Raw genomic sequence first — 14,126 nt, forward strand, 5'->3', positions numbered from 1 at the left:
CTACAATATTATTTAACATACAGGAGATAATTAATTAGATTACTTCATTTGGTAATTATTTTAAAGCCCCTACTGTGTAGCAAGCAATCCATCTTAAAGCCAGCTCAAAGAGATGATGGTTAAAAAAGAGCAACCGGAGGGACTCTTGTGGAGATGGAAATGCTCTTGACAGTACTAATATCAATATTCTCATTATATTACTGTCCTGCAGTTTTGTAAAATATTATCATTAGTGGGGAAGGAGAAAGGGTACACATGGGATCTCTCTGTGTTATTTCTTAAAACTTCATATTAATGTACAATTGTTTTATAGTAAAAAGCTTAATTAAAATAAAAAATCAGCCATCAACAGTATCACATCTATGTATTTTATATCTGGACTACATAACAATCAAATGAATCCCTTTGGCTGATTTCAAGGAAAACTATCCACTTTACAGCCCAGGTGCCTAAGTGGCCACACTTTCTATTATTCTTGTTGTTGAATTACTATCTCCCAGTTCAAATCCATCTTACTCTTTTTTTACTTTGAGACACTGGGCCTGGGTCTCTGCAAAGCACATTTCCCTTGCCATCCAGCTCCCTGTTTCTGCCAGTAAAGGGAGCTAGAGGGAGACTGGAAAGTTCAAAGGGGAAGAAGAGCCATTTCCTTGTCCTAACTGGGTCACCCTGCACAGCTCCTGCTTCCATTTTTTCCCCTATACTCCTATAAAGAGTCTCATTGCTCCCCTCTCCAAGTGAAAAAAAAGCATTAGCTGCCTGGTACCTCTCCAAGATGTAGTCCCTGCCAATGGATCCCTTTCTAGGTTCTTTCTTCAAGCTATAATATTGTCCAGGCATCTCTCCCAAAATTCTGAGTCCCAGCTCCACATAGGCCCTAATCTGAGCTCCTAGGGAACTTGCATCAGCCAGCTGATGTAACTCTTCCTAAAGACATGAACCCCAGCAATGTGGGATCTCCCAGGAACTTCTGAAGTTCCTCTACCTTTCATAGTACACTCCTACCCAAGACTCCTGAATTCTAATTCTTCAAAGCCCCTCCCCCAGTATCCTACATTTAAACCATCTTAAACTCTTGATACTGTCCCTGCACCCAGGGTGGTCACTTCCTGAAGTTACTACCCCTGTGATTCCTCAGTGTCTCCTTTGCCTTTCCAATTCTCCAATATCTGGTTAATAATTCTTAAATTAAATTGTATCCATTAAAATAACTAGTGTGGTTTCTGTTTCCGGATGGTAACCTAATAGATACCAGTAGTTAGTATCAGGTTTAAAGCTGAATAAAGGGAAAGTGGCTAGAGAGGTCATGAGAGGCCATGACCAAAGGAAAATTATGAGAGGAACAAATATAAGGCTGAGAAAATCAATCAGAGGCAGAGAGAGAGAGAGAAAGAGCAGAATAGAAGTTTAGGGAAAGGTAGAGTTGCAAAGAGGTAAGTTCCTTATCATGAGAATGGCACAAACATATAAGAATGTTTTTTTAACTTTCTCCTTGCTTTCAAATTTCTTTCAGTTCCAGCCCACATATTTTACCAGAATGATTCTCTTTTCCCTTACATGATTCTTTCTATCCACAAAAGAGCTTAACTAAAAGAAAACAACATCCCTCTTTCTGAATAGATAGAAGGACTAAGATTGAAGGGAAATAAAAGGGACAATCATACATATCTTAAGAAAAAAAAACTCATGAGCTTCAATTTTTTTCTCTTCCTCTTAAATGCCAGTACTTTATGTTACCGTTGCCTCCTCACCTTTAGAGAAATACATCACATACCACAAAACACCTCCACATCTATGCTCTTATGTGACGCAAAACAAAGTGTTCTCCCTGAACATAGATAATGTCTTCTATTTAGCTTCATTTACATAATGTGATGGAGCAGATGCAAGGAAGAATAGCTAGCTGTCTTCCAGGAAGCTCTTGAGTTATGAATTCAGGACAGATAGAATACAACACAGGGAGAGCTAAATATTAATAGGAAGATGTATGAGCAATTTCTCCTGCCATGGTTCCAGTTTATTGTAACATTTCTATTCCTCCCTTAAAACAGTATGAATGATTCAAATAAGTATTTGCCAATCAACATGGCAAAGATAAATGTCTCTCTTTCCACAGATGGAGCTAATGCCTCTATAGTTTGGTATTTTTCTTTTTCTCCTCAAAACAGTGAAATGCCATTGATGAATGACCAGATTACTTCTACTTCATAGAACTGGACAGCTCCTAGTGCTCGGCTCAAGTAGCCTTCACCTTTGGTCTGACAGCATTTAGCTTCAGAGGATGCCATGCCCACAGCTCACAAACTACCACTTGTATGAGTTACTTGGACTTTCATTCTTCCCCACGGATTCATTCAGACAAGTCCAACTTTCCCAACTGAAAATATTTCCCAACAGAACATATAGTCCAACAGAAAATATTTTCTTGCTGTCACCACATCAAACCTTCCAACTGTATGAGATTTTCAAAGGGAGAACAAAAAGCCACTATCTTTCCCAAACACTTTGCTCCATATTAATGAGCTAACTGCTGCCCCAGTTTCAAAAAAGCAGGGGGTGGGCGTCACCATTTGTGTTGTTTCATGTTTCATTCCAAATCCTGGGCAGGTCTATCTGCCACTCTTTCAACTCCTGGGACCATGCCAAGGAACATCTGTTCAAGGAACGGTTGGTTTGACTCCTGCCTCTCCACAAAAATCACTACCAGTATGTTTTATGAGATGGGTACATTTTTCCCGATTCCCCTTTTTGTAACTGATGGAAGCCCAAATGAATGAGATGAAAGGGCCAGATATTTGGCCACATGTCAGCACCCACACACATACACTAGGGAGGGAGGAGCAGCTGCCAGCTGTACCAAAGGGATATTATAATCAGATGCAATGGAATTAATAATCCCACAGTCCATGAATCTTTGAAGAAGTCATATGGCATAAATTACCTCTCACTTACCTGTAGCAAATAGTCAGTCCATGGACCAGTTTTCATGTCTGTAAAGCTTGAAAGCAGTGAATTTACTGACACTCCAAAGTAGTTTCAGGATGTTTCCATATTGTTAGTATGCATGTGCTATCTCTGCTCTTCGAGTCACTCCTATATAAAACAGAATAAAAGGATATACTTAGGAGTATATAATCCTCAATAAATGCTAGTTGATAGAGAGTTTAACACTTATAACACACACTAAAAAAATAATTGACCATTCTATGACTTGTATACTAGCAAGTTATGGTAAGAGAAATGTTCTCTTTTAAAAACTATATTGCATATTAATGTGGTTTTGTACCTATAATTATACCTAGTAGAAGTCCAGGGGAATGGCAAAAGCATAATAAGAGTTTATTGATTAGAGACTCAATATAACAGATTTAACTAAAATGTGCTTGTCACTGCATGCCCTGGGACAGTGGAAATGAATTGAACATTTGAGAAGTCACCATGGGCCTGGGGCTCTCCTAGTTGCTTTTATATGTTTCATTGTTTTCAGGCAGTACAACCTTCCAAGCAATTACTACCTGTAGCTCTTTGTCTAGCAGGTGTTTTTATTAACGTCATTCCTCAGATCATGGAGGCAAGACTTAGAAGTATGGGACGTCAGCTTTTAAGAGCAGCTAAGTTGAATTCACTGCTTTTAACCTTTCCTTACTCAAGTGTGGGAGAGGATAATAGATTGTTGTTTTACTTAAATAATTAAATACATTGAATCTGTCTTTAGACAAAAGAAAAAGACTGACTTGGACATCAGGGTATGGTAAATTCTAAGCAAAGAATGGAAATAAATTTCATGTCATGATGTATCATTTCATAATATGATCAAATTCCTTAGACACATAATTTTTCTTTCCCTCATCACAGTTCTTTTGGCTTGAAATTTCACATCTATTTTGGACACATGGAACTCTTTTAACTAAATTCAACAAAAACATTTCATGACATTACTTATTTAATACTTTCTTATATTAACTGGTTCATGTTACAAAACTATCAGCCATAGTGGTTCTATCCTTCCAACCTATAAGGAGCATTATGACAGAACAAAGCATCCCACAGGCCTTCTCTTCTTGTTCCAGGAACTAGCCATCCACAGAAAACCTTCCTCTTTTGAAATATTCTCAAACCGAGTACTTGCCCCTTTACAAGAACTACGGAATGTGCCAACAAGAAAGTCTCCCCAGCTTTCTCAAATCCCATCTTAAGAAAACAATTGCCAAATAGATATGATCTCAGTATTTTCTCCTTTTACTCCATCAAACTTACTCCCCTTTCCCACACCTCTGAATCTTTGCTTAAACAAAAGTGAAGTTTTATTCAAAAACAAATTTATGAATAAACAGATTTTGTTATTGCGCATTTTCATTGTGTGTTAGTCTGGGAATTCCTTTTAGGATAATATTTTTCTCTAAAGAGAAATGTCTAAATTTGTTCGGCAATTGGCAGACTCTTTTTAGTACCTAAACAGAAACATAGTAGAGCTTATAGTGAAAAGGGGAAGGGACTGAATTACATGGAGGGATGAATACCAAACTTAAGGAATAAATTAAGTAAATTTTAGAACTGCAATTCTGATCAATTTCTAAAGTATCAATCTATTTCATTGCCTCTATTTGACACAACTTTTTAAAATAACCATTTATTGGAGGGCAGCTAAATACTAGGTACCACTAAATGATTCACACTATTATCTTATTTATATGAAGAAAATGTGTACTTCAATGGAAAAACGATATGTTATTTGTAGCACACCTTTCTGGTTACATGATTCTAATTCTAAAGAATTCTACAGAATTTACCCAACTTTGTAAAATATAAATAACTATAAGCAGTACAAAATAATTCTTCTCTGTAGACAAGCACATTTTATCCTGTCCAGAAGAGGTTCAATTGATTTGCATCTTCACTGTGAAAGAACCTAGTTTTACCTTCATTTACACATATAGATCAATATTCCTGGTCTATAAATGTGTCTTCATTTTGGATCTTTCTTTTAACTAATTATAACACTCCTGGCTCTCTCACTAACTAATGAGGTATACTAAATCTTTAACACCTATTCATTTTGTATCTATATGAGAGTCTTGATTTTGCCCTTTTTGAGTTTATCTTTTACCATTCTTTACAACAATGTTGTGCAGGATAGATACTGTTGAGAACCCTTTGCAGCCAAGGATTTGGGTCAACAGGGTCCCATGACTTGCCTGACGGCCACAAACATCCATGGGGCATTCCTTTTGGGCACTGCACTACCTGCCTGGGGGTGCAGAGCTGAACAAGCCTATCTCCATTCTTAAGGTCAAGAAGACCCAAGTAAATCTATATAGCTGGTGGTCTATATGTGAGGCAATAACTGAAGCCCAGATAGTGCAGTTGGATATTGTGCATGGCCTCCCTTTCTGAAATATTCAACATAGCTCACGGTATCACTTAAGTAGGCAATAAACATATAAAATTATAATATTAAAGTAGAAGGGGAAATTAATTCATAGATATCCAGGAACTAAATGCATTTTATAAATCCTCACTATCCAAAATTCACCACTTTTTATATGAAATACTGAACATTCAGTATTACACCCTTCACTATCTGAGTTCATTCTATAAACTCTTGATAACTAAATTCAGGAATCAAGTACATTTGTATAGGAAAAGATACTCAATTGCTATATTTTATTCCTCAAAGTCACCTTGTGAAGTAGTCATTTCCATTCTTACAGATAAGAAAAATGGGGCGCAGAGAAAGTGATGTTAAAAAAAAATTCGTGACACTTTAGAATAGAAAGAGATAGTAAGATCACACAGCCCTATGTCCTCATTTTACAGATAGAAAATCAGAGCTCAGGAAAGAGAGTGATTCCCTTAAATTTCTTACCCACCTAGGAGCAGGGTCTTCCTCAACATCCATTGCTTTTACTTTCTATTGCACATTTCCACTTACCTGGGAATAGGAATGTGAGAGAAAGGGCTACATATCCATTAAGATCAGGAAGAAAAAAGGGATAAATTACTAAAACTTGATCCAGACTATCAGAAGGCCCTAGGGTTTCTTTCAAACCTTAGTTACCTGGTTATTTATTCATCCTTTCAATCTGAGGTTTTCTGTCTGAATTCATTTCCCCTTCTACTTTAATATTATAATTTTATATGTTTATTGCCTATTTAAGTGATACCGTGAACTATGTTCAATATTTCAAAAAGGGAGGCCTTGTGCAATATCCAACTGCACCATATGGGCTTCAGTTTCTGCCTCATGCACAGCCATCCTGCAAGGCCACCTCTCCATGGCTTTAGCACACTTCACCCTGCATCTGCATACACAGACCAACCGTGACAATCTTGAGCCTCACAAAGGGCGCTGGGAAATGTGGGTCCCATGGCCCCTCTGCCTCACGGGAGTTGTAGTTTTTTCCCCACTCCTTTCACTAGTGGCTTGTGAGGGTGTCACCTCACCCGACCTTTGGCTTTCCTAGACTTTTGGGTCTGGCTCACTTTTAGTTTTGAACCAGATGCACAACAAGTAATAGAAAACCTTGCAAGAGCCTGGAAATTACAGGGTTGATGATGCAGGAAGCCACTACTCACTGAAGATGAAATATGATTCAAGATGGTGGTGTGAGAGATGAGACAGAGAACTCCTCCCAAAACCACATATAATACGAAAATATAGTTAATGCAACTAATCCTAAAAGAGCAACAGGAAAGAAGGCTGCACCAGACTGCATACACCTGGAGAAAAGAGACCTCAAGAAACAGGACAGCAACACAGCTCCCCTGTTACCGCTGACATCACTACAGGGGTTGAGCAGCTCCAGATAATAGAGCTTCTGGGCACTAGAGGGCACCACATAGAAATATGAAACATCAAAGGAACCTGGTTAAAAAAAAACTCAGAAAAAAACAGTAAAAGGGCCAAATGAAACTGAACTCACCAATCTTGCTGAAAGAGAGTTCAAAATAAAAATCATAAACATGCTCATGGAGGTACAGAAAAATATTCAAAACTCAGGGACGAATTTAGGACAGAGATTCAATCATTAAGAAATCCATATCTGAAATGCAACATACAAACGGAGGGATTTAAAAGCAGAGTAGATTTAGTAGAAGAAACAATAAATGGAATAGAAATTAGAGAAGAGGAATACAAAGAAGCTGAGGCACAGAGAGAAAAAAGGATCTCTAATGAAAGAATATTGAGAGAACTGTGTGACCAATCCAAATGGAACAATATTCACATTATAGGGGTACCAGAAGAAGAAGAGAGAGAAAAAGGGATAGAAAGTGACTTTGAGGAGGTAGTTGCTGAAAACATCCCCAATCTGAGGAAGGAGATAGTCTCTCAGGCCACAGAGGTGCACAGGTCTTCCAACACAAGGGACCCAAGGAAGACAATATGAAGACATATAATAATTACAATGGCAAAGATCAAGTATAAGGACAGAGTTTTAAAAGCAGCTAGAGAGAGGAAAAGATCACACACAAAGGAAAACCCATCAGGCTATCATCGGATTTCTCAACAGAAATTTACAGGCCAGAAGGAAGTGGCATGATATATTAAATGCAATGAAGCAGAAGGGCCTTGAAGCAAGAATACTCCATCTGGCAAGATTATCATTTAAATTTGAAGGAAGGATTAAACAGTTCTCAGATAAGTAAAACCTGAGAGAATTTACCTTCCACAAACCACCTCAAAAGTTCATTTTGGCAGAACTGCTATAAATGAAAGTATTCCTAAGGCTAAATAGCTGTCACCAGAGGAAATAAAACCACAGCAAAGAAAGTAGAAAAATTAATTTCTAAGCATCTGGTTTCAAACCAGATGCACAACAAGTAACAGAAAACCTTGCAAGAGCCTGGAAATAAAATCAACTACACCAAAAGTCAATCAAAGGATAGACAAAGAGTACAGAATATGATACCTAATATAGAAAGAATGGAGGAGGAAGAAAAAGGAGGGGAAAAAAAGAACCTTTATGTTGTGTTTGCAATAGCATACTACATGATTTAAGTTAGACTCTTAGATAGTTAGGAACCTACCCTTCAACATTTGGTAAAAACAAATCTAAAGCCTACAATGGCAATAAATACATACCTATTGATAATCACCCTAAATGTAAATGGTCTGAATGCACCAATTAAAATACAGAATCACTGAATAGATAAAAAAACAAAACCCTTCTGTATGCTGCCTTCAAGAGACTCACTTCAAACCCAAAGACATACACAGACTGAAAGTAAAGGGATGGAAAAGAATATTTCATGCAATTAATAGGGAAAAAAAGCAGGAGTTGCAGTACTTGTATCAGACAAAATAGACTTCAAAATAAAGAAAGTCACAAGAGAAAAAGAAGAGCATTACATAATGACAAATGGGTCAGTTCAACAGAGGATTTAACTATTATAAATATCTATGCACTCAAGAGGATTAAAGATGGTGGGGTGAGAGGTGAGACAGAGGCTTCCTCCTAAAAGTGCATATAATATGAAAATATAATTAATACAATAAATCATGACAGAGCAATGGAAAAGAGGACTGTGCCAGACAGCATAAACCTGGAGAAAAGAGCAGACCTCACAGAACACGGTAATGTACCAAAGCTGTGGCCTGGTGGGACCCAAGACCTTCCCCCAGTCCAGCTCACAGTGGGAGGAAGAGAAATGGAGTAGGGAAGGAGTGGAGGCTTGGGACTGCTGAATTCCTAAATCTGGAGATGTGCTCTGGGAGCACAAACATACATTTCATGGTGCTTTCACAATACTCTCATGATTAGTGGATTGGAAAGCTAAGACAGGCAGAATTCCTGGAGAGACTGAGATCCCAGCTGCTTGTGGAAAGTAGGGATCCATATCCAGCTGCTCTGGGAAAAAAGAAAGGCAGGAAGTCTGAGAGAATTCCTAACAAGTAAGCCCTTAGCAAGAGGGCAGCTAAAGGGGCAAGGATTGCCCAGAGTGTACTGCTCAGGAGAAAGGACAGGTAGACAAAATTGTCCAGGTGCACTATACCCAGCACATTGGGAGCTTTCATGATTTCCAGGTGCTCCATCTCTCTGACTGGCTACATAGCTCCAAGGACCCCCTCTGTTATACGCAGCCTACTGTGCCTTTCTCCAGCCAGCCCCACCTGGCTCGCAAATGGCAAACCCTACCCTGACCTTAGGCCAGCCAGAGAGAAGATCTGTCTACAGCAACTACAAATGCAAAGCATAGAGGCTTATACTGTGTACTCAGCCCACTGGTTTAGGCAGTGGAGACAGACCTAGCAGCCAGAAAGCAGAAAACAGCTCTTTCCTCACCCCAGGCACCAATACTACTCTCCTGTGACCACCGACATTGCTTCAGGGGCTGAGCAGCTCAAGAGAGTAGAGCGTCTGGACACTAGAGGGTGCAATATACAAACAGGAAAAGCCAAAGGAACCTGGTTCAAAGTAAAATTAATATAACTCCTGAGAAAGATGACATGGACCTCATGAATCTTCCTGAAGGGACATCAAAATAAAAATCATTATCATGCTCATGGAGGTAAGGAAAAATATTCAAGAACTCAGGAATGAATTCTGGTTGGAGATTCAATCATTGAAGAGCACAATGGAGGGTATTAAAAGCATTTTAGATATGGTGGAGGAGACGATAAATGAAATAGAAACTAGAGAAGTGGAATACAAAGAAGCTGAGGCACAGAGGGAAAAAATAATTAATACAATAAATAATAATTTCATTCTCTATGAATGAAAGAATATTTAGAGAACTGTGTGACCAATCCAAATGGAAGAATATTCACATTATACGGGTACCAGAAGAAGAGAGAGAGAAAGAGATAGAAAGTGTCTTTCAGGAGGTAATTGCTGAAAACTTCCCCAATCTGGGGAAGAAGATAGTCTCTCAGGCCATGGAGATTCACAGATCTCCCAACACAAGGAACCCAAGAAGGGCAACAACAAGACATAGTAATTAAAATGGCAAAGATCAAGGATAAGGACAGACTGTGAAAAGCATTCAAAGAGAGAAATAAGATCACATTCAAAAGAAATCCCATCATGCTATCATCTGATTTCTCAGCAGAAACCTTACAGGCCAGAGGGAGTGGCATGATGTATTTAATGCAATGAAGCAGAAGGGCCAAGATTACTTTATCTGGCAAGACTATCATTTAAATTTTAAGGGGGGATTAAACAATTTCCAGATAAGCAAAAGGTTATAGGAATTTACCTTCCACAAACCATCTCTACAGTCTATTTTGGAGGGATGCTATAGATGGAAGTGTTCCTAAGGTTTAATAGCTGTCACCAAAGGTAATAAAACCACAGTAAAGAAAGTAGAACAGCTAATGACTAAGCAAATGCAAAATGAAACTAACTATCCCCAAAGACAATCAAGGGATAGACACAGAGTACAGAATATGATACCTAATATATAAAGAATGGAGGAGGAAGAAAAAAGGAGGAGGAAAAGAAAAGAACCTGTAGATTGTGTTTGTAATAGCATATTAAGTAAGTTAAGTTAGACTCTTAGATAGTTAGGAAGTTAACCTTGAACCTTTGGTAACCACGAATATAAAGCCTGCAATGGCAATAAGTACATACCTATTGATAATCACACTAAATGTAAATGGACTGAATGCACCAATCAAAGGACACAGAGTCACTGAATGGATAAAAAGACAAGACCCATCTATACGCTGCCTACAAGAGACTCACTTTAAATGCAAAGACATATACAGACTAAAAGTGAAGGGGTGGAAAAAGATATTTCATGCAACTAATAGAGAGAAAAAAGCAGGAGTTGCAGTACTTGTATCAGACAAAATAGACTTCAAAACAAAGAAAGTCACAAGAGACAAAGAAGGACATTACACAATGATAAAGGAGTTAATCCAACAAGAAGATATAATCATTATAAATATCTATGCGCCCAACACAAGAGCACCTACATATGTGAAACAAATACTTACTGAACTAAAAGGGGAAATAGAATGCAATGCATTCTTTCTAGCAGACTTGAACACTTCACTCACTCTGAAGGACAGATCAACCAGACAGAAGATAAGTAAGGACACAGAGGCACTGAACAACACATTAGAACAGATGGACCTAACAGACATCTGCAGAACTCTACATGCAAAAGCAGCAGAATTCACATTCTTCTCAAGTGCCCTTGGAAGATTTTCAATAGATCATATACTAGGACACATAAAGAGCCTCAGTAAGATAAAAAAAGATTGAAATTATACCAACCAGTTTCTCAGTGCACAAGGGTATGAAACTAGAAATAAATTACACCAAGAAAATGAAAAATCCCACAAACACATGGAGGCTTCACATCATGTTCCTAAATAACCACTGGATCAATGACCAAATAAAAACAGATCAAGCAATATATGGAGACTAATGGCAACAATAATTAACACTGCAAAATCTGTGGGACGCAAACAAGGTCAAGTTAAGAGGAAAATATACTGCAATACAGGCCTACCTCAAGAAAGAAGAACAATCCCATATAAGCAGTCTAAACTCACAATTAATGAAACTAGGAAAAGAAGAACAAATGAGGACCAATGACAGTAGAAGGATGGACATAAAAAAATTAGAGCAGAAATAAATAAATCTAGAAAAATAAAATAGAAAGAATCAATGAAAGCAAGAGTTCATTCTTTGAGAAAATAAACAAAATAGATAACCACTAGACAGACTTATCAAGAAAAAAGATAGTCTGCTCACATAAACAGAATCATAAATGAGAAAAGAAAAATCACTAAGGACACCACAGAAAAACAAAGAATTGTTAGAGAATACTATGAAAAATTGTATGCTAACAAACTGGATAACCTAGAAGAAATGGACAACATTCTAGAAATATACAAATTTCCAAGGCTGACCAAGGAAGAAACAGAAAATCTGAACAGACCAATTACCAGCAACGAAATTGAACTGGTATCAAAAACTACCGAAGTACAAATCCCTGGACCAGATGGCTTCACCGCTGAATTTTATCAACATTTAGTGAAGACCTAATACCCATTCTCCTTAAAGGTCCCCAAAGAGTAGAAGAAGAGGGAATACTTTGAAACTCATTCTATGAGGCAAGCATCACTCTAGTACTAAAACTAGGCAAAGACAACACAAAAAAAGGAAATTACAGACCAATATCTCTAATGAACATAGATGCAAAAGTACTCAACAAAATATTAGCAAACCAAATTCCAAAATACATCAAAAAGATCATCCATCATGATCAAGAAGGATTTATGCCAGGGATGCAAGGAGGGAACAACATTCGGAAATCCATCAACATCATCCACGACATCAACAAAAAGAAGGACAAAAACTACAGTATCTCCATAGATCTTGAAAAATCATTTGACAAAATTCAACATCCATTCATGATAAAAACTTTCAACAAAAAGGGTATAGAGGGCAAGAACCTCAACATAATAAAGGTTATATATGACAAACCCACAGCCAACATTATACTTAACAGTGAGAAGCTGAAAGCTCTTCTTTAAGATTGGGAAAAAAACAAGGATGCCCACTCTCTCCACTTTTCTTAAAGATAGTACTGGAGGTCCTAGCCACAGCAATCAGACAACACATAGAAATAAAAGGCATCCAGATTGGCAAGGAAGAAGTTAAACTGTCCCTGTTTGCAGATGACATGATACTGTATATATAAAAAAACCCTAAAGAATCCATTCCAAAACTACTTGTTCTAATATCCAAATTCAGCAAAGTTGCAGGATACCAAATTAATACACAGAAATCTGTGGCATTCCTATACACTAACAATGAACTAGCAGAGAGAGAAGTCAGGAAAACAATTCCATTCACATTTGCATCAAAAAGAATAAAATACCTAGGAATAAACCTAACCAAGGAAGTGAAAGACCTATACTCTGAAAACTACAAGACACTCATGAGAGAAATTAAAGAAGATACCAATAAATGGAAACACATCCTGTTTCATGGATAGGAAGAATTAATATTGTCAAAATGGCCATCCTGCCTAAAGCAATCTACAGATTCAATGCAATTCCTATCAAAATAATAACAGCATTCTTCAACAAACTAGAGCAAATAGTTCTAAAACTCATGTGGAACCACAAAAGACTATGAATAGCTAAAGCAATCCTGAGAAGGAAGAAGAAGGTGGGGAGAATTACACTCCTGACTTCAAGCTCTACTACAAAGCCACACAGTAATCAAGACAATTTGGTACTAGGACAAGAACAGACCTATAGACCAATGGAACAGACTAGAGAGCCCAGATATTAACCAAAGCATATATGGTCAAGTAATAAATGATAAAGGAGCCATAGATATAAAATGGGGAACTGACAGCCTCTTCAACAACTGGTGTTGGCAAAAGTGGACAACTACATATATGTAAGAAAATGAAACTAGATTATTGTCAATCACCATACACGAAAGTAAACTTGAAATGGATCAAAGACCTGAATGTAAGTCATGAAACCATAAAGCTCTTAGAAGACAACATCGGCAAAAATCTCTTGAATATAAACATAAGCAACTATTTCATGAATGCAACTCCTTGGGCAAGGGAAACAAAATATAAATGAACAAATGGGACTCCATCATGCTAAAAAGCTTCTGTAAAGCAAAGGACACCATCAGCAGAATTAAAAGGCATACTATAGTATGGGAGAATATATTTGTAAATAATATATCTGACAAGGGGTTAACATCCAAGATATATAAAGAACTCACATGCCCCAATAAACAAAAAGCAAATAACCCTATTAAAAAAATCAGCAGAGGATATGAACAGATCCTTCTCCTAGGAAGAAATTCAGATGGCCAACAGGCACATGAAAAGATGCTGTACATAGCTAATTATCAGGGAATGCAAATTAAAATCACAATGAGATATCACCTCATACCACTTAGGATGGCCAATGTAGAAAAGACTAGGAACAACTAATGCTTGCAAGTATGTGGAGAAAGGGAAACCCTCCTACACTGTTGGTGGAAACGTAAAATAGTTCAACCATTGTGGAAATAAGTAAGGAGGTTCCTCAAAATACTAAAAATAGAAATAACATTTGACCCAGGAATTCCACTCCTAGGAATTTACCCTAAGAATGCAGGAGTCCAGTTTGAAAAGGACATATGCACCCCTATGTT

The 14,126-nt window shown here is 37.6% G+C and overlaps 1 protein-coding gene across 1 annotated transcript in view; it reads right to left on the reverse strand.

Moving 5' to 3' along the window:
* The window catches only part of LRRC4C (leucine rich repeat containing 4C), a 765,580-nt gene that overhangs the window by 505,153 nt on the left and 246,301 nt on the right, over nt 1-14,126 (reverse strand). Inside the window, exon 2 of the mRNA XM_036891796.2 lies at nt 2,953-3,093. The gene's annotated coding sequence lies outside the window, so the exon portion shown is untranslated. The remainder of the gene's footprint in view (nt 1-2,952; nt 3,094-14,126) is intronic.

This window comes from Manis pentadactyla, chromosome 9 (genome assembly GCF_030020395.1).
Source record: "Manis pentadactyla isolate mManPen7 chromosome 9, mManPen7.hap1, whole genome shotgun sequence".
In the NCBI taxonomy this organism is placed as follows: Eukaryota; Metazoa; Chordata; class Mammalia; order Pholidota; family Manidae; genus Manis; species Manis pentadactyla.